The sequence below is a fragment of the Copadichromis virginalis genome, linkage group LG11 (genome assembly GCF_057382275.1).
Source record: "Copadichromis virginalis isolate Kocher_CV1m ecotype Utaka linkage group LG11, C_Virginalis_male_GT1.1, whole genome shotgun sequence".
NCBI classification, from domain to species: domain Eukaryota; kingdom Metazoa; phylum Chordata; class Actinopteri; order Cichliformes; family Cichlidae; genus Copadichromis; species Copadichromis virginalis.
This window is the reverse complement of record NC_140628.1, coordinates 6,824,890-6,846,239: the sequence shown is the minus strand read 5'-3', so window position 1 is coordinate 6,846,239 and position 21,350 is coordinate 6,824,890. Positions and strand designations below refer to the sequence as shown.

At 39.1% G+C, this 21,350-nt stretch overlaps 4 long non-coding RNA genes across 7 annotated transcripts; 3 read left to right on the top strand and 1 right to left on the bottom strand.

The window, feature by feature from the left end:
• Positions 1-1,487: 1,487 nt before the first annotated feature.
• LOC146697990 (uncharacterized) lies at positions 1,488-2,077 on the top strand. Its single transcript, XR_014922879.1, has 2 exons — positions 1,488-1,705; positions 1,832-2,077. It is a non-coding gene; the product is annotated as an uncharacterized LOC146697990 (long non-coding RNA).
• A 711-nt stretch (positions 2,078-2,788) lies between these two features.
• Positions 2,789-3,943, top strand: LOC146697989 (uncharacterized). Its single transcript, XR_014922878.1, has 3 exons — positions 2,789-2,931; positions 3,175-3,510; positions 3,654-3,943. It is a non-coding gene; the product is annotated as an uncharacterized LOC146697989 (long non-coding RNA).
• Positions 3,944-6,199: 2,256 nt separating this feature from the next.
• LOC146697988 (uncharacterized) lies at positions 6,200-8,344 on the top strand. Of its 2 annotated transcripts, none has more exons than XR_014922970.1 (3): positions 6,200-6,437; positions 6,864-6,921; positions 7,878-8,344. It is a non-coding gene; the product is annotated as an uncharacterized LOC146697988 (long non-coding RNA). The 2 variants fall into 2 exon arrangements; XR_014922969.1 differs by having other exon boundaries at positions 7,875-8,344.
• A 688-nt stretch (positions 8,345-9,032) lies between these two features.
• Positions 9,033-13,331, bottom strand: LOC146697987 (uncharacterized). Of its 3 annotated transcripts, XR_014922967.1 has the most exons (6): positions 13,212-13,331; positions 12,900-12,980; positions 11,271-11,452; positions 10,045-11,144; positions 9,466-9,801; positions 9,033-9,322 (listed from the first exon to the last, which is right to left on the bottom strand). It is a non-coding gene; the product is annotated as an uncharacterized LOC146697987 (long non-coding RNA). The 3 variants fall into 3 exon arrangements; XR_014922968.1 differs by having other exon boundaries at positions 10,045-11,172; positions 12,900-13,272; XR_014922966.1 differs by having other exon boundaries at positions 12,900-13,272.
• Between the last annotated feature and the right edge of the window lie 8,019 nt (positions 13,332-21,350).

Below are 21,350 nucleotides of genomic sequence, written 5' to 3'. Positions count from 1 at the left end.
TCGCACGAAACAAAGCATAGGTTTTCATTATGTGAATAACTTTAACATCTTAGCTCAAACAGCTGCAAAACCTGTTTGCCCAGCCCATAAATATGTGTGTCTGAGTCTTCTATCAAAAGTTACAGCTGTATTTACAAAGACCATGAAAAACGCTTTATTTCACCACGTTGGTGCGTTTCTCGCTATTACATGCATTTGAATGGGGAACTCGCACGAAACAAAGCATAGGTTTTCATTATGTGAATAACTTTAACATCTTAGCTCAAACAGCTGCAAACCTGTTTGCCCAGCACGGGGATATTGAATTCTGTAAGATAAAGCCATAAATATGTATTTCTGAGTCTTCTATCAAAAGTTACACCGATTTATATGAAGTTGTGCAAAAACGCTTTATATCGCCAAGACAGTGCGTTTCTGACGATTACATGCATTTGAATGGGGAACTTGCACGAAACAAAGTATAGGTTTTCATTATGTGAATAACTTTAACATCTCAGCTTAAACAGCTGCAAAACCTGATTGACCAGCACGGGGATATTGAATTCTATAAGATGAAGCCATAAACATGTGTGTCTGAGTCGTCTATCAAAAGTTACAGCTGTCTTTATGAAGACCATGAAAAACGCTTTATTTCACCACGTTATTGCGTTTCTCGCTATTACATGCATTTGAATGGAGTTCTAGCCCGACACAAAGTAGTTTTCATTTTGTGAATAACTTGAAAATCTTAGCTCAAACAGCTGCAAAACCTGTTTGCCCAGCACGGGGAAATTGAATTCTATAAGATGAAGCCATAAACATGTGTGTCTGAGTCGTCTATCAAAAGTTACAGCTGTCTTTATGAAGACCATGAAAAACGCTTTATTTCACCACGTTGGTGCGTTTCTCGCTATTACATGCATTTGAATGGAGTTCTCGCCCGACACAAAGTATAGGCTTTCATTATGTGACTAACTTTAACATCTTAGCTCACACAGCTGCAAAACCTGTTTGCCCAGCACGGGGATATTGAATTCTATAAGATGAAGCCATAAACATGGTAAATGGTAAATGGCCTGCATTTTTATAGCGCTTTTCTAGTCCATAGGACCCCAAAGCGCTTTACACTACATTCAGTCATTCACCCATTCACACACACATTCACACACTGGCGATGGCAAGCTACATTGTAGCCACAGCTGCCCTGGGGCGCACTGACAGAGGCGAGGCTGCCGGACAAAGGCGCCACCGGGCCCTCTGATAAACATGTGTGTCTGAGTCTTCTATCAAAAGTTACAGCTGTCTTCATGAAGACCATGAAAAACGCTTTATTTCACCACGTTAGTGCCTTTCTCGCTATTACATGCATTTGAATGGAGTTCTCGCCCGACACAAAGTATAGGTTTTCATTATGTGAATAACTTTAACATCTTAGCTCAAACAGCTGCAAAACCTGTTTGCCCAGCACGGGGATATTGAATTCTATAAGATAAAGCCATAAATATGTATTTCTGAGTCTTCTATCAAAAGTTACAGCTGTCTTTATAAAGACCATGAAAAACGCTTTATTTCACCACGTTAGTGCGTTTCTCGCTATTACATGCATTTGGACTCTGACCAGCAACATCCAGCAAGACCCAGACAGCGTTTTCTATCTCCCAGCTGGAGGTTTTTGTTTGTCTGTGACTGGAGAGTCAGATTTTTGTTGAGCTTCACACTTGCAGAGGTAAGTCAGTTTGCAGAGATCCCTCCCACCCTGGCTTTTATGTGCTAGATTTCTTATCTGAAACAGTAATATTTCAGTGACTGCTGCTTATACCACAGGTTAATACACGCTACTGATCCGTGATAGGAGAATCATCAATTTTGCCAGCAAAGAAGCCTGGTGGATGTTTGTTTACAGTCTGATGATGGGACATCATGCTCTGCATCTTTAAAGTTTGTCTCTTGATTATTATTCATACCCAGTAATGTGAAGTATGCTCATATCTACTATAACTGAACCAACCTGGTGCTCTTCATTTATGGAGGCTGTTGAGTCTGAATGTTGGATGTTGTGTATCTCGTGTTCTCTGGGCTTTGTTGTCCTCAGTCTTTTTGCAGGATCAGAAAACAAAACCAGGAGGCGCGTAAATGTTTCTTCTCCATGATGTTTCTTCAAATGTTTCTTCTGGATGATGATAAGACTGTGACACGGGATGCCACCTTTGGTCTTGTGATGAAGCAAAGCTCAGGAAGAAGTGGGATTAAATGGTACCAATATGTTGAGAAGGATGTACAGGGGCACCTGCAGCCAAATCCAAGCTTCAGCTTAGTTGTAGTTGCAGAACGCTATAGGACTGAGACATCTAAGGCATCAAATGTTTGATTAAACGGATGAAAAAGAGAAGTTTTTTCCCTATAATTATCACTTCTTAAAATCTGTAGCAACTTCAAGTCTGTCAGCGTGCTGAGCATGCTCAGAATGTGACAATATATTTTTGTTCAATATTTAATTTCTTTCAGTTGCAATTGTTAAATGAAAAAAAAAAAAATTCTTATAATTTAGCAAACGAATTTATCAAAAAAATATATATACATATATCTGTATTAGTTTTAATGAATTAATTTGACACCTGTATTGAAAATACCATATTGTATTCATACAGAATCAGTATGGTATCATTGTTTGTCTGTTCACTGATTGTTGAAGCTAAGAGCTAGTTTGATCTGTTTAGATCTAAAGTATCCAAAGTTGAGCTCTAATGTTTCTTCACCCCTGTGTGTGTGATATGTGATTTCCTACATGCTGGCAGAGCGGCTGTTTGTGCTCACAGATGGTGACAGTGTGGAGAGACGGCGGTGTTTCCTCAGAAGAACCAGCAGAGTCACAAAGGACACCAGTCCATCTCACCACCTTGACTTGCTGACTGATGTTCGTCTGCACTGCACAGAGGAAATCAACTGACCGAGGTTTGTCCAGTGACGTGTTATGAAATGTATATTTGTTTTATGCTTACAGATATGTTTTTCTTGACAGAGGCTCTGCAGAGGTTAGACAAAGCAGAGAAAATATGTGCTTTACATTTTGCTGTGATTTATTGAGATATTTGTTGCCTGATGTTCAGCAGGAATGGAGAAATAGAATCAAAGGGAGATGTTTTTGTAATGATGTAAGTAAATCTTCATTATTATTTATTTGCTTGGTTATATTAGGAGTGTTTCTGAGTGAGGGGGAGAGGAGTCATCATCCAGGTAAAGTGACGTGGATCAGTGGATACACTTGTCTCCCCTTTAAAGGAGACGATCCAAGTCATCCTTAAATGTTAGTGCTTTCAAATACACAAACATTTTTAAAGGACAAAAATGAACATCCAACTTTGACTGTAACACAAAATAAATCTTTGCATGTGTGTTTTCAAACTCTCAGATGAGCAGTATATCAGTCTTGGACTGTCTAACCTGCCGGAGCAGCACTGAATGACCACCACACATGAGCATGTTCCTGCAACATTCAGCATCTGATCTGTCATCTGTGTGCTTCTGCTTTTGGTAAGTAGAGTTACCCAACTCCAGTAACTCTAAACACATGCCATCCATTTCTAACGGCCTGGTTACTTCCTGTCAGTTACTTTAGAAACCATGTGGTCACCTGACCTAACACTGTTTCTTCTTCTTCCCCCTTAATGTTGAAGTGTCAAATGTCAAACAGCTGGAGAGGAAACTACACCAGTGTACTGGGATGTTTCAGCAACACGTGCCAGATGCTGTTCCTTCATGGTGACATCACCAGAGACAGTCCCGCCCACCTCAGGACCCATTGATTATGATGATCTGATCCATCAAACCCCCAGCAGGTGAACCTTATTCATGACATAACACCGCAACAATGTAAAAAATTAAACAGCAACAGTCTAAATGTAAAGTGCATTCTAAAGTCCTCTTCAATAAATTGTATGCAAAGAGTCATTCAGGTCACTACAGAACCCAGAGTCTTCATCATTAAATCTCTGGTTGCTTCATTTTTCTATCCTATACCAGATATTTTAAAGGTTAGCTTAGGTAAAGTTCCATTCTCATGGTGAGGCAAAGTGCTTTATGTGTGTGTCATGAACGGCTATAAAAGGCCTATAATCAAAGAACAAAGCGGGATTTGAGTTCGAGTTGCGGCAGAATGTCACTACTTGTAAATGGAATGCAGCCTTCCTACGGCAGACAGCTAATAACAGGAATCGGACGCGGTCCAGCCAAGTCCACAGCAACCACCATAGCAACCTTCTAGCATGACCTTAAAAACATATTCTGTCTTCATAACTATCAAAAACGTGAAATGATTTGCAAAGTGTGAAAGTGTTACAGCTGCAGAGAGCTATGGCGGTATCTTTGGAAGCTGTTTACACAGCTAATAATATACGATGTAACCATGGAGACAGTCAGTCACGTGAGCTAGCGGTGCATGTTTACTACAGTAAATAAGGTGATTGTGTGCACAGCATCCACACTCTGCAGGGGGTAAAGACATTACTTCAATATTGTTTTATATTGATATATATTTGCCTTCTGTTGACCATCACCTCAGGTTCACCATTACAGTTTCAGCATACAGATGCACACTGTCTAAACACATTCAAACTTGAAAATCTTGATTTTTAAATTTTTAAATTTTTAAATTCAAACTTCAAATTTGAAAATCTTAGCTCAAACAGCTGCAAAACCTATTTCCTCAGCACTGAGATGCTGAATTCTATAAGGCAAAGCCATAAATATGTGTGTGTGATTCTTCTATCAACAGTTACAGCTGTCTTCTTGAAGTTGATACTGACCCAGGGTCAGTGTAAAATACAATCCTAGCTGTGTGAACAAAGCCTGGCTCCTTTAATCCTGCATGACAAACCTCAGGATGCAGGTTATTATTACTCTTTCCTGCTGGCACACCTGTCACACCTGAGAGTCAGCTAGAAACTTACAGTGACGTGGACATCATGCAAAGACTGCCAGACTCTGTAATACTGCAAATGATCAGTGACTCAGGTTATCACTAAACTTTAAACAGCACCTCTGTGTGCTGAACATCTAGGATTGAGTCAGGCTGCGTTGACTGTGGGACTTTAATGTGTTAAAAGCAGGTTGAAGACAGCTCAGAAACATTTGAAGATTAAAATTTAGCATTATGGCTGCTGGTGGTTTGTAAAGCCTATACTCAGCTGTAGTTTTTGTTACTAATTTATGTTTGTTGTTGTTTAACACAGATTTCAGAAGAGCAAATATGCTTAATAGTTTAACTAGATTTCATTTGTCAGTGTGGGACTGCTGAGTCACCTGAAGAACTCATTTCATTCATTCTCCACATGATGTTCATTTACAGAAATGTTTCACAGGAACTGATTTCTGCCAAAGGTTGAACTAGTGTGTTTCCATAGATTACCTCTGTATGAATGTACTTCTTAAATGAAGGCAAGTGTTTGTCCTTTTTTGTTCCTCAGGTACAGTACGTGATATCTTGATATCAGGCGGTCAACACTGGGGGAAGACAAGAAGCAGACGTACTTCCAAGAGGGAGCTGCAGTGAGGACACAGCCAGGTCACTGAGTCAGAGGTCAGAATCTGAAACAGCTCAGGTTTATATTTTAGGGGTTATAAAAAATCAAAATGTATTTATGAAGAAACCTTTAAATAATAGTCATAATTATGATTATTATAAGAAATATCAAACATTTAAGTGGATTTTCTGTTACACATATCGTGTTAGCCCTGCGATAAACTGGCAGCCTGTCTTTGTCCTGTATCAGCTGGGATAGGCTTCATCCTCCCGCAATCCTGAATTGGATATATTGTATTCCAATTATGTAATCTGATCATTTACAAACTCAAGGTATCTAATCAAAATGTAAGTAATAATTATAAAATGGGAAAGCAGAAATAAGTGTGACATAAATGTAAATGTGTTAGCTGACATAGAGGACAGCTACATGCAGTCTGAAAAACCTTTGTTGTCAAGTTTGCAGGTATATCAGCACGAGACATTCTTACATAGAAGAGACATTAAAGTCTCTGACTCAGTGAAGCATTATTGGTCCCGTCTGTTTGGATAAATATAGTAAGTTGATGTATGTCCATTTATTGACACATTTTCTTAAGTGCTTATCCAGTTCAGGATCACAGTGGAGCTGCAGCTGGATATGTTCATTAAATAAACCTTACAAAAGTTAACAATAAACCTGCATCCCTGTATGTTGTTGTCCACAGGATGAGAAAATCAAACTGGAAGACTGTGGAACATGTTAATAAATGTTTGTGTGTTTATGCCTGTGTCTTTCACAGGAGGCGCTGGAAGGTTTCCCTAATAGTTCCTGGTGAATCAAAGCAGAACCATAAAGGTTGCTGGATTGCATGATGGCCTTACCCCTGAGCAGTCTTCCTGTTAAAGGAGGAACCAGTTAGAAGCTGTTTTCAAAGTAGCTGAGCAGATTTCATCTCAAGTAAGCGATTAACTGTTTGTTCATCTGTTCTGCCACTTAAAGAGCATTTAAGGACGTCTTTCGAGTGTCCAGCTGAATTAATTCTACTGGCTCTCATGGTCATTTGTTATTATAGACATATTTTTCATGTTCATCCAGCTATTTAGTAAATTCTATCTATTTAGTAATATCCGTCAGCTATAAAATGTAATATAAATATAAAAAATATCTAAATATCTCCTGCCCTTTATATTTTAATGATGTAAGTCTGTTATCGTGTTACATTAGCATTCCTCACATATCAATGAGATGCTGTACAGTACAATCCTACTGACGCAGCAGAGGGATAACAACGGCTATTCAACATCGTTACACGACACATTCGAGCTGCATGACGCAGACAAAGTGACTAAATCATCTTTTTGTGGTTTATTGTCTTCAAACCAGCAGACAAAGCCGATTGCAGAAGATGTCGGAGAAGAACTTCAGGCCGTGTACTGAAAAGGTATTTTTTTCTTGTTATCAAAAGACGTTTGGAGTGGCAGCTTCTACAACTGGTTGTGCTAAAGTAAAGCTTACAGTCTAAGAAATCACAGTGTTGAAATTCAGCACAAAGAGAAAAGCTCACTTGTTTGAATTTATTTACAATCATAGTTTTATAAATTCTGACTGTAAACATCTTTTACAGCTTTGATATTGTTTGACACTAGATATCAGGTTTAATTTAAAGGTTTCTGTGTCCCAATGAGCCATTTACACTGACCAGTGTTTCACTTTAACTGTAACACATTCATTATTTAGATCCAACATTTCTAAGAGAAATAACTGAATGTAAAAAATGGCAGCCCTCAGGCCAGGTTTAATTGATAGAGATATATGCATGCATTGTGAAATTTATGTATCCCATATAATTGCTATTCACCTAATCATGGCATACCCACCCCTTCCTCCCTAGTTAACTGCAACCCAAAAGAACTAGTGGGGCTATTTACACACTCACAACCAGTGTGGGGTAAAAAGAGCCACCAAAAAGCTGTCAGCCACAGATGTGCTATAAGAGTTAGAAACTCTACTTATGGAGAAACTTTCTACGTCTAACAGGGGACAGGTACTCCTGCCCAAATAACATGATATAACCCCACATACAGCCCAGCCATAAAATGAACCAAGTCATTTAATTCAAGACAGCATGGGACCAAATGCATGTAACCAGCCTGCACCAACCTGGCATTTCTTCCTCCTGAATTAAATGAATGAATGGATGAAAGTTAAATGACTACAAACCTAAAGCGACTAGTTCCCACACTGGAGCTCCCTGACACTGTGTGTTAACCGTATTTAGCTTGTATCAACAGTTGTAACAGGCTAAGCCACTTGAGACACTGCATTGAATTTGTTCCTGTCTTAATGATTTCAGCTGACTGGTTTCAACTCAGATGTTCTGCTTTTTCCTTTCAGTAGATCAAATCAGCTCGTGCTCCTTCTGCTTCCAATTTAATAGCAAGAAGAAGAAGAAGAATGCTTCAGCGAAGTGGCGTTCATGGTCTCAGTGAACAGTCATGGTCACACACTGCATGTGGTTTTAAAAGCAATATGTCTGTTCACCACAACAATGGAGACGTGTAATATTAGTGCAGCTACGGTTTGTTCTTGAACATCAGTTCTGTTTTCTACTTTGATCACTTAGACCAAAAAAGTGTTGTTTTCAGATTCTTTCTTTTAAAGCTATAAAGCACCCGCTCATTTTTTATTACAATTAGTTTCACATAAATGTTAGTGTTTCCTTTATGATCTTTTAATGCTTACACTACACTGTACACATTAGAGACATTTCTGTTACCTGTTTCTGTTGACTCAGAGTTGTGAAATGTTCTTTTATTTAGTGCACAATATGAAGTTCATAATTTTCTTACAAATAAAACTCTAATGACAAACATGAACAGCTGTGCTTATTTCTGAGACATGAGTTTTTGAATGTGTTTAGACAGTGTGCATCTGTATGCTGAAACTGTAATGGTGAACCTGAGGTGATGGTCAACAGAAGGCAAATATATATCAATATAAAACAATATTGAAGTAATGTCTTTACCCCCTGCAGAGTGTGGATGCTGTGCACACAATCACCTTATTTACTGTAGTAAACATGCACCGCTAGCTCACGTGACTGACTGTCTCCATGGTTACATCGTATATTATTAGCTGTGTAAACAGCTTCCAAAGATACCGCCATAGCTCTCTGCAGCTGTAACACTTTCACACTTTGCAAATCATTTCACGTTTTTGATAGTTATGAAGACAGAATATGTTTTTAAGGTCATGCTAGAAGGTTGCTATGGTGGTTGCTGTGGACTTGGCTGGACCGCGTCCGATTCCTGTTATTAGCTGTCTGCCGTAGGAAGGCTGCGTTCCATTTACAAGTAGTGACATTCTGCCGCAACTCGAACTCAAACCCCGCTTTGTTCTTTGATTATAGGCCTTTTATAGCCGTTCATGACACACACATAAAGCACTTTGCCTCACCATGAGAATGGAACTTTACCTAAGCTAACCTTTAAAATATCTGGTATAGGATAGAAAAATGAAGCAACCAGAGATTTAATGATGAAGACTCTGGGTTCTGTAGTGACCTGAATGACTCTTTGCATACAATTTATTGAAGAGGACTTTAGAATGCACTTTACATTTAGACTGTTGCTGTTTAATTTTTTACATTGTTGCGGTGTTATGTCATGAATAAGGTTCACCTGCTGGGGGTTTGATGGATCAGATCATCATAATCAATGGGTCCTGAGGTGGGCGGGACTGTCTCTGGTGATGTCACCATGAAGGAACAGCATCTGGCACGTGTTGCTGAAACATCCCAGTACACTGGTGTAGTTTCCTCTCCAGCTGTTTGACATTTGACACTTCAACATTAAGGGGGAAGAAGAAGAAACAGTGTTAGGTCAGGTGACCACATGGTTTCTAAAGTATCTGACAGGAAGTAACCAGGCCGTTAGAAATGGATGGCATGTGTTTAGAGTTACTGGAGTTGGGTAACTCTACTTACCAAAAGCAGAAGCACACAGATGACAGATCAGATGCTGAATGTTGCAGGAACATGCTCATGTGTGGTGGTCATTCAGTGCTGCTCCGGCAGGTTAGACAGTCCAAGACTGATATACTGCTCATCTGAGAGTTTGAAAACACACATGCAAAGATTTATTTTGTGTTACAGTCAAAGTTGGATGTTCATTTTTGTCCTTTAAAAATGTTTGTGTATTTGAAAGCACTAACATTTAAGGATGACTTGGATCGTCTCCTTTAAAGGGGAGACAAGTGTATCCACTGATCCACGTCACTTTACCTGGATGATGACTCCTCTCCCCCTCACTCAGAAACACTCCTAATATAACCAAGCAAATAAATAATATTGAAGATTTACTTACATCATTACAAAAACATCTCCCTTTGATTCTATTTCTCCATTCCTGCTGAACATCAGGCAACAAATATCTCAATAAATCACAGCAAAATGTAAAGCACATATTTTCTCTGCTTTGTCTAACCTCTGCAGAGCCTCTGTCAAGAAAAACATATCTGTAAGCATAAAACAAATATACATTTCATAACACGTCACTGGACAAACCTCGGTCAGTTGATTTCCTCTGTGCAGTGCAGACGAACATCAGTCAGCAAGTCAAGGTGGTGAGATGGACTGGTGTCCTTTGTGACTCTGCTGGTTCTTCTGAGGAAACACCGCCGTCTCTCCACACCGTCACCATCTGTGAGCACAAACAGCCGCTCTGCCAGCATGTAGGAAATCACATATCACACACACAGGGGTGAAGAAACATTAGAGCTCAACTTTGGATACTTTAGATCTAAACAGATCAAACTAGCTCTTAGCTTCAACAATCAGTGAACAGACAAACAATGATACCATACTGATTCTGTATGAATACAATATGGTATTTTCAATACAGGTGTCAAATTAATTCATTAAAACTAATACAGATATATGTATATATATTTTTTTGATAAATTCGTTTGCTAAATTATAAGAATTTTTTTTTTTTTCATTTAACAATTGCAACTGAAAGAAATTAAATATTGAACAAAAATATATTGTCACATTCTGAGCATGCTCAGCACGCTGACAGACTTGAAGTTGCTACAGATTTTAAGAAGTGATAATTATAGGGAAAAAACTTCTCTTTTTCATCCGTTTAATCAAACATTTGATGCCTTAGATGTCTCAGTCCTATAGCGTTCTGCAACTACAACTAAGCTGAAGCTTGGATTTGGCTGCAGGTGCCCCTGTACATCCTTCTCAACATATTGGTACCATTTAATCCCACTTCTTCCTGAGCTTTGCTTCATCACAAGACCAAAGGTGGCATCCCGTGTCACAGTCTTATCATCATCCAGAAGAAACATTTGAAGAAACATCATGGAGAAGAAACATTTACGCGCCTCCTGGTTTTGTTTTCTGATCCTGCAAAAAGACTGAGGACAACAAAGCCCAGAGAACACGAGATACACAACATCCAACATTCAGACTCAACAGCCTCCATAAATGAAGAGCACCAGGTTGGTTCAGTTATAGTAGATATGAGCATACTTCACATTACTGGGTATGAATAATAATCAAGAGACAAACTTTAAAGATGCAGAGCATGATGTCCCATCATCAGACTGTAAACAAACATCCACCAGGCTTCTTTGCTGGCAAAATTGATGATTCTCCTATCACGGATCAGTAGCGTGTATTAACCTGTGGTATAAGCAGCAGTCACTGAAATATTACTGTTTCAGATAAGAAATCTAGCACATAAAAGCCAGGGTGGGAGGGCTCTCTGCAAACTGACTTACCTCTGCAAGTGTGAAGCTCAACAAAAATCTGACTCTCCAGTCACAGACAAACAAAAACCTCCAGCTGGGAGATAGAAAACGCTGTCTGGGTCCTGCTGGATGTTGCTGGTCAGAGTCCACACATTAGCAGAGTGCTTCTTGGTCCCACTGACCCATATGGACAGTGACTGTGGAGAACTGTTCTGGAAAACAGAAAAGAGAATTAAAATAACAAAAAGCCAAAGTGGATTTCCACAAAGACTCTCTTGGAATCAGCAATCAAAAAATCACTGGTTCATATTTCAATTAAATATGAACACATTCCTTAAATGTACGCAGTTCAGATCTGATTTAATTTAATTTCCTTCACACAGCACATTCATCCAGGCTGACAGGTAAACATAGAATTAATCTCAGGTAACATGACTCATAGTAGAGATTCAGTAAGAAATATTGCTAGCTCTAATATTATTACCACACAATCCAAGGACACACCAACAGCTCAGATTTCTAGAACTATTTAAACAAATGTCTTCTGAATATTCAATTCAGGTTCACAGTGGGAGGGGGGGGGGGGGGGGGGGTCATGGAATTTATTAAATAAAGTCTGCAACACAGAAAGAGCTGTGATCAAGCTATTTATTACTGCGCACAGGAGAGCAAACACACATCAAACATCACAGTTCAGTCATGTCAGCTCTGCCACTTCACGTGTCTCGCTATGAAACCTAACGGATCAATGGTTATGCTGTTTTGTGCCCTTGGCGTTATCAGCACCTGTAAAGGGAGTTGTTTTCTCAAACTGCTGAAGTAAGTTCATCTAGTTTTAGAAACTTTCACTGAACAGTCTATAACAGTGTCACAACTAAGCATATGCATAAGCACTTAAATACTTTAAATGAGAATAACAAAAAATTTCTATTACAGGAGCTAGAGCCTAGGTAGAGCACACCTGGACAGCTCACCAGTCTGTCAGAGGACTAACACAGATGCAGCCTGACTCAATCCTAAATGTTCAGCACACAGAGACACAGAGGTACCGTTTAAAGTTTAGTGTTAACTTGAGTCACTGATCATTTGCAGTATTACAGAGTCTGGCAGTCTTTGCATGATGTCCACGTCACTGTACGTTTCTAGCTGACTCTCAGGTGTGACAGGTGTGCCAGCAGGAAAGAGTAATAATAGCCTGCATCCTGAGGTTTTTCATGCAGGATTAAAGGAGCCAGGCTTTATTCACACAGCTAGGATTGTATTTTACACTGACCCTGGGTCAGTATAAGTATCATACAGTTTAAACGAAGCACTGAAACTTGCACATATTTATTACAGATGCACTGAAGCTAATCGAGATATTTGCTGTCAGTCTGTGGCTGCGATTAAACACTTTACTGGAAACTTTATTAACTAGCAACTTCGTCAGTCATGACAGAAGCTAATATTTCTGTGCTAACATCGTTTAAACAGTAGCAGCTTTACTCCAATATAAGCTAACGTTTACACCGTAACTTTAAGCTAGCACCATAAAGACGGTAAAACACATAATAACATCTATAAATGCATCTTAAAGCTGTTATATTAGCACTCGGTGTATTACTAACATAACCACATTAACATTACTGACACTCGCTGAAATGGTTTAAATGGTATTACCTGTAAACACTGCTGTATCCACCGGATTGCAGCCAGAGTGGATTCTGGAGTCTTCCCACGCTCCTGTTAGTGATCCTCCATCTGGATGGATGATAACAACCTTCTGAACAATCTAGCAGGAGATAGTCCATATCTATGGGACTGATTTGTGCTAATAACGCCCATTGTATGGACTGATAACAGCCGAAGCGGGTGAATAAAGTCACCCAGTCGCTAGCTGTGCCATTACCCAGCATACACCAGCACAATATTAGGCACAGCACCACCATAGACATTTTCAGTGGTTTTGAATGCAGGACATGGTTATCTTACCTTGTAAAATGCATGACAATAAAACAGCTAACCACCATAAAATGGTGTTGTGTGTGTATGTATGTGCATGTGCGTGTGTGTGTGTGTGTGTGTGTGTGTGTGTGTGTGTGTGTGTGTGTGTGTGTGTGTGTGTGAGAGAGAAAGACAGAGCGAGGGGGGTGGGGGAGAGATCAAAGGCGTGCGTTTATGTGCCTCCTCTCTCTTATTGGATGTATGGTATAGCATGTTTATTCAGGTGCACCTTTGAAGTCTATGAGAATACTTTGCAGCCTGGTCTGAGTGGTCATTTCTGCACAGACACAATGAAGCGTGCACTCAGTTTAGAGGAGGCTGTTGCTGCAGTTTTGCACTCTCCACAAGCAGTGGAGATACTTCTGACAGCGAAGAAGAATTTTTGCCAGGCACCGAGGAGCTTTGCAGCTCATGTGAGGAGGAGGAGAAGGAGAAGGAGGAAGAAGAGCAGGAGGAAGAGACAAGACTGGAGGATGGCCAGTGGAGATCTAAAAATGGAGAAATCATGTGGCAACCCACACACGAAGAGGTCCTGCCATTTTTTCCTCCTCCCATTTTAACCCCAGGACCAACCCATTATGCAGTTCGCAGGATCAGCAGCCCTGTGAGCACTTTCCATCTTTTTTTTGCCGAGGACATTATGCAGCTAATCCTGCATTTCACCAACCTGCAACAGGTCAGTAAAAGACTGGAAGGACATAGATGAGGAGTTGCAGGCTTACATGGGGCTTGTGATGCTGGCTGGCCTATACAGGTCTCAACATGAAACGACAACAAGCCTGTGAAATGGGGAGACAGGGCTCTTCTGTTTCCTGCTACCATGTCAAAAAAAAAAGATTTGAGCAAATTAATCGGGCAGTAAGATTCGATGATCGTCTCTCCCGTCCAGGTCGCTAAAGGGGGGGCAAGGCTGTGGTTTCCTACATCCCCAAGCAAAGAAAAAAGGTTGTCTTATTGAGCACCAGGCACTGTGAGCTAAAAGTCCAGGACTCTGGGAAGAGAAAGCCCCACATCATCCTGCACAAATGCAAAGGGACTGTGGATCATCTGGACAAGGTAAGCACAATTATAAGTCATTTATTTGCCAAATTGTTTACCGTTTCTCATTGTTATAACTGATAAAGTCAAATAATGTGATTATAATAGTTTTGATATGAGATGATAGTTTTAGACTATGATAGTTTTGATAGTTACAGTAAGGAGGGGGGGGGGGGGGGGGTCCAGTTTGACGCCCACAGGCAGGAAGAATCTCTTGCTTATGGCTGTATAAATCTGTTCATGTCACCTGATCATTTCTTTTTGTTTTGCAGGTTTGTGGCAACTACTCCTGCCGTAGGAGGACACGTAGGTGGCCCATGTGTCTGTTCTACCACATGATCGAGGTAAGCTGCTATAATGCTTTCATTCAAGACAGCTGTAACTTTTGATAGAAGACGCATATACACATATTTATGGCTTTATCTTATAAAGTTCGATATCCCCGTGTTGAGCAAACAGGTTTTGCAGCTGTTTGATCTAAGATTTTCAAGTTATTCACAAAATGAATACCTATACTTTGTTTCGTGCAACAACTCCATTCAAATGCATGTAATAGTCAGAAACGCACTGTCTCGGCGAAATAAAGGGTTTACAACTTCATGAAGACAGCTCTAACTTTTGATAGGAAACTCAGATATACGTATTTATGGCTTTATCTTATAGAATTCAATATCCCCGTGCTGGGCAAAAAGGTTTTGCAGCTGTGTGAGGTAAGATGTTAAAGTTATTCACATAATGAAAACCTATACTTTGTTTCGGGCGAGTTCCCCATTCAAATGCATGCAAACAGTCAGAAACGCACTGTATTGACGAAATAAAGCGTTTTTGTACAACTTAATATAAATAGCTGTAACTTTTAATAGAAAATTCAGATATACGTATTCATGGCTTTATCTTATACAATTCAGCATCTCCGTGCTGGGAAAACAGGTTTTGCAGCTGTTTGAGCCAAGCTCTTCCAGTTATTGAAAAAATGAAAACCTATACTTTGTTTCGTGCGAGAACTCCATTCAAATGAATTTAACAGTGAGATACGCACTGTCTAGGCGAAATAAAGGGTTTACAACTTCATGAAGACAGCTCTAAATTTTGATAGGAAACTCAGATATACGTATTTATGGCTTTATCTTATAGAATTCAATATCCCCGTGTTGAGCAAACAGTTTTAAAGCTATGTGAGCTAAGATTTTTAAGTTATTCACAAAATAAAAAGCTATACTTTTGTTTCGTGTGAGAACTCCATTCAAATGCATGTAATAGTCAGAAACGCACTGTCTCGGCGAAATAAAGCGTTTTTGTACAACTTCATATAAATCGGTGTAACTTTTGATAGACGTTTCAGATGTACATATTCATGGCTTTATCTTATAGAATTCAATATCCCCGTGCTGGGCAAACAGGTTTTGCAGCTGTTTGAGCTAAGATTTTCAAGTTATTCACATAATGAAAACCTATACTTTGTGTCGGGCGAGAACTCCATTCAAATGGATGTAATAGCGAGAAACGCACCAACGTGGTGAAATAAAGCGTCTTTCATGGTCTTCATAAATACAGCTGTAACTTTTGATAGAAGACTCAGACACACATGTTTATGGCTTCATCTTATAGAATTCAATTTCCCCGTGCTGGGCAAACAGGTTTTGCAGCTGTTCGAGCTAAGATGTTAAAGTTATTCACATAATGAAAACCTATACTTTGTTTCGTGCGAGTTCCCCATTCAAATGCATGTAATCGTCAGAAACGCACTGTCTTGGCGAAATAAAGCGTTTTTGCACAACTTTATATAAATAGGTGTAACTTTTAATAGAAGATTCAGATATACGTATTCATGGCTTTATCTTACAGAATTCAATATCCCCGTGCTGGGCAAACAGGTTTTGCAGCTGTTTGAGCTAAGATGTTAAAGTTATTCACATAATGAAAACCTATGCTTTGTTTCGTGCAGGTTCCCCATTTAAATGCATGTAAAAGCGAGAAACGCACCAACGTGGTGAAATAAAGCGTTTTTCATGGTCTTCATAAAGACAGCTGTAACTTTTGATAGACGACTTAGACACACATGTTTATGGCTTCTTCTTATAGAATTCAATTTCCCCGTGCTGGGCAAACAGGTTTTGCAGCTGTTTGAGCTAAGATTTTCAAGTTATTCACATAATGAAAACCTATACTTTGTTTCTTGCGAGTTCCCCATTCAAATGCATGTAATCGTCAGAAACGCACTGTCTTGGCGAAATAAAGCGTTTTTGCACAACTTCATATAAATCGGTGTAACTTTTAATAGAAGACTCAGATATACGTATTCATGGCTTTATCTTACAGAATTCAATATCCCCGTGCTGGGCAAACAGGTTTTGCAGCTGTTTGAGCTAAGATGTTAAAGTTATTCACATAATGAAAACCTATACTTTGTGTCGGGCGAGGACTCCATTCAAATGCATGTAATAGCGAGAAACGCACTAACGTGGTGAAATAAAGCGTCTTTCATGGTCTTCATAAAGACAGCTGTAACTTTTGATAGAAGATTCAGATATACGTATTCATGGCTTTATCTTACAGAATTCAATATCCCCGTGCTGGGCAAACAGGTTTTGCAGCTGTTTGAGCTAAGATGTTAAAGTTATTCACATAATGAAAACCTATGCTTTGTTTCGTGCGAGAACTCCATTCAAATGCATGTAATAGCGAGAAACGCACCAACGTGGCGAAATAAAGCGTTTTTCATGGTCTTCATAAAGACAGCTGTAACTTTTGATAAACGACTCAGACACACATGTTTATGGCTTCGTCTGATAGAATTCAATTTCCCCGTACTGGGCAAACAGGTTTTGCAGCTGTTTGAGCTGAGATGTTAAAGTTATTCACATAATGAAAACCTATTCTTTGTTTCGTGCGAGTTCCCCATTCAAATGCATGTTATCGTCAGAAACGCACGGTCTTGGCGAAATAAAGCGTTTTTGCACAACTTCATATAAATAGGTGTAACTTTTGATAGACGACTCAGACACACATGTTTATGGCTTCATTTTATGCAATTCAATTTCCCCCTGCTGGGTAAACAGGTTTTGCAGCTGTTTGAGCTAAGATTTTCAAGTTATTCACATAATGAAAACCTATACTTTGTTTCGTGCGAGTTCCCCATTCAAATGCATGTAATCGTCAGAAAAGTACTGTCTTGGCGAAAGAAAGCGTTTTTGTACAACTTCATATATATAGCTGTATCTTTTCATAGAAGATTCAGACTCACATATTTATGGCTTTATCTTATAGAATTCAATTTCCCCGTGCTGGGCAAACAGGTTTTGCAGCTGTTTGAGCTAAGATGTTAAAGTTATTCACATAATGAAAACCTATACTTTGTGTCGGGCGAGGACTCCATTCAAATGCATGTAATAGCGAGAAACGCACTAACGTGGTGAAATAAAGCGTCTTTCATGGTCTTCATAAAGACAGCTGTAACTTTTGATAGAAGATTCAGATATACGTATTCATGGCTTTATCTTACAGAATTCAATATCCCCGTGCTGGGTAAACAGGTTTTGCAGCTGTTTGAGCTAAGATGTTAAAGTTATTCACATAATGAAAACCTATGCTTTGTTTCGTGCGAGAACTCCATTCAAATGCATGTAATAGCGAGAAACACACCAACGTGGCGAAATAAAGCGTTTTTCATGGTCTTCATAAAGACAGCTGTAACTTTTGATAAACGACTCAGACACACATGTTTATGGCTTCGTCTGATAGAATTCAATTTCCCCGTACTGGGCAAACAGGTTTTGCAGCTGTTTGAGCTGAGATGTTAAAGTTATTCACATAATGAAAACCTATTCTTTGTTTCGTGCGAGTTCCCCATTCAAATGCATGTTATCGTCAGAAACGCACTGTCTTGGCGAAATAAAGCGTTTTTGCACAACTTCATATAAATAGGTGTAACTTTTGATAGACGACTCAGACACACATGTTTATGGCTTCATTTTATACAATTCAATTTCCCCCTGCTGGGTAAACAGGTTTTGCAGCTGTTTGAGCTAAGATTTCCAAGTTATTCACATAATGAAAACCTATACTTTGTTTCGGTGGAGTTCCCCATTCAAAATGCATGTAACAGTGAGAAACGCACTGTATTGGCGAAAGAAAGCATTTTTGTACAACTTCATAAAAATAGCTGTAACTTTTGATAGAAGACTCGGATACACATGTTTATGGCTTTATCTTATAGAACTCAAGGTCCCCGTGCTGGGAAAACAGGCTTTGCAGCTGTTTGAGCTAAGATTTCAAAGTTATTCACATAATGAAAACCTATACTTTGTTTCGGTGGAGTTCCCCATTCAAATGCATGTAACAGTGAGAAACGCACTGTCTTGGCGAAAGAAAGCGTTTTTGTACAACTTCATATAAATAGCTGTAACTTTTGATAGAAGACTCAGACAAACATGTTTATGGCTTTATCTTATAGAACTCAAGGTGCCCGTGCTGGGAAAACAGGTTTTGCAGCTGTTTGAGCTAAGATTTCAAAGTTATTCACATAATGAAAACCTATACTTTGTTTCGGTGGAGTTCCCCATTCAAATGCATGTAACAGTGAGAAACGCACTGTATTGGCGAAAGAAAGCATTTTTGTACAACTTCATATAAATAGCTGTAACTTTTGATAGAAGACTCGGATACACATGTTTATGGCTTTATCTTATAGAACTCAAGGTCCCCGTGCTGTGAAAACAGGTTTTGCAGCTGTTTGAGCTAAGATTTCCAAGTTATTCACATAATGAAAACCTATACTTTGTTTCGGTGGAGTTCCCCATTCAAATGCATGTAACAGTGAGAAACGCACTGTCTTGGCGAAAGAAAGCGTTTTTGTACAACTTCATATACATAGCTGTAACTTTTGATAGAAGACTCAGACAAACATGTTTATGGCTTTATCTTATAGAACTCAAGGTGCCCGTTCTGGGAAAACAGGTTTTGCAGCTGTTTGAGCTAAGATTTCAAAGTTATTCACATAATGAAAACCTATACTTTGTTTCGGTGGAGTTCCCCATTCAAATGCATGTAACAGTGAGAAACGCACTGTATTGGCGAAAGAAAGCATTTTTGTACAACTTCATATAAATAGCTGTAACTTTTGATAGAAGACTCGGATACACATGTTTATGGCTTTATCTTATAGAACTCAAGGTCCCCGTGCTGTGAAAACAGGCTTTGCAGCTGTTTGAGCTAAGATTTCCAAGTTATTCACATAATGAAAACCTATACTTTGTTTCGGTGGAGTTCCCCATTCAAATGCATGTAACAGTGAGAAACGCACTGTCTTGGCGAAAGAAAGCGTTTTTGTACAACTTCATATAAATAGCTGTAACTTTTGATAGAAGACTCAGACAAACATGTTTATGGCTTTATCTTATAGAACTCAAGGTGCCCGTTCTGGGAAAACAGGTTTTGCAGCTATTTGAGCTAAGATTTCAAAGTTATTCACATAATGAAAACCTATACTTTGTTTCGGTGGAGTTCCCCATTCAAATGTATGTAACAGTGAGAAATGCACTGTATTGGCGAAAGAAAGCATTTTTGTACAACTTCATATAAATAGCTGTAACTTTTGATAGAAGACTCGGATACACATGTTTATGGCTTTATCTTATAGAACTCAAGGTCCCCGTGCTGTGAAAACAGGCTTTGCAGCTGTTTGAGCTAAGATTTCAAAGTTATTCACATAATGAAAACCTATACTTTGTTTCGGTGGAGTTCCCCATTCAAATGCATGTAACAGTGAGAAACGCACTGTCTTGGCGAAAGAAAGCGTTTTTGTACAACTTCATATAAATAGCTGTAACTTTTGATAGAAGACTCAGACAAACATGTTTATGGCTTTATCTTATAGAACTCAAGGTGCCCGTGCTGGGAAAACAGGTTTTGCAGCTGTTTGAGCTAAGACTTCAAAGTTATTCACATAATGAAAACCTATACTTTGTTTCGGTGGAGTTCCCCATTCAAATGCATGTAACAGTGAGAAACGCACTGTATTGGCGAAAGAAAGCATTTTTGTACAACTTCATATAAATAGCTGTAACTTTTGATAGAAGACTCGGATACACATGTTTATGGCTTTATCTTATAGAACTCAAGGTTACCGTGCTGGGAAAACAGGTTTTGCAGCTGTTTGAGCTAAGATTTCAAAGTTATTCACATAATGAAAACCTATACTTTGTTTCGGTGGAGTTCCCCATTCAAATGCATGTAACAGTGAGAAACGCACTGTCTTGGCGAAAGAAAGCGTTTTTGTACAACTTCATATAAATAGCTGTAACTTTTGATAGAAGACTCAGACAAACATGTTTATGTTTTTATCTTATAGAACTCAAGGTCCCCGTGCTGGGAAAACAGGCTTTGCAGCTGTTTGAGCTAAGATTTCAAAGTTATTCACATAATGAAAACCTATACTTTGTTTCGGTGGAGTTCCCCATTCAAATGCATGTAACAGTGAGAAACGCACTGTCTTGGCGAAAGAAAGCGTTTTTGTACAACTTCATATAAATAGCTGTAACTTTTGACAGAAGACTCGGATACACATGTTTATGGCTTTATCTTATAGAACTCAAGGTCCCCGTGCTGTGAAAACAGGTTTTGCAGCTGTTTGAGCTAAGATTTCAAAGTTATTCACATAATGAAAACCTATACTTTGTTTCGGTGGAGTTCCCCATTCAAATGAATGTAACAGTGAGAAACGCACTGTCTTGGCGAAAGAAAGCGTTTTTGTACAACTTCATATAAATAGCTGTAACTTTTGATAGAAGACTCGGATACACATGTTTATGGCTTTATCTTATAGAACTCAAGGTGCCCGTGCTGGGAAAACAGGTTTTGCAGCTGTTTGAGCTAAGATTTCAAAGTTATTCACATAATGAAAACCTATACTTTGTTTCGGTGGCGTTCCCCATTCAAATGCATGTAACAGTGAGAAACGCACTGTCTTGGCGAAAGAAAGCATTTTTGTACAACTTCATATAAATAGCTGTAACTTTTGATAGAAGACTCAGACAAACATGTTTATGGCTTTATCTTATAGAACTCAAGGTCCCCGTGCTGGGAAAACAG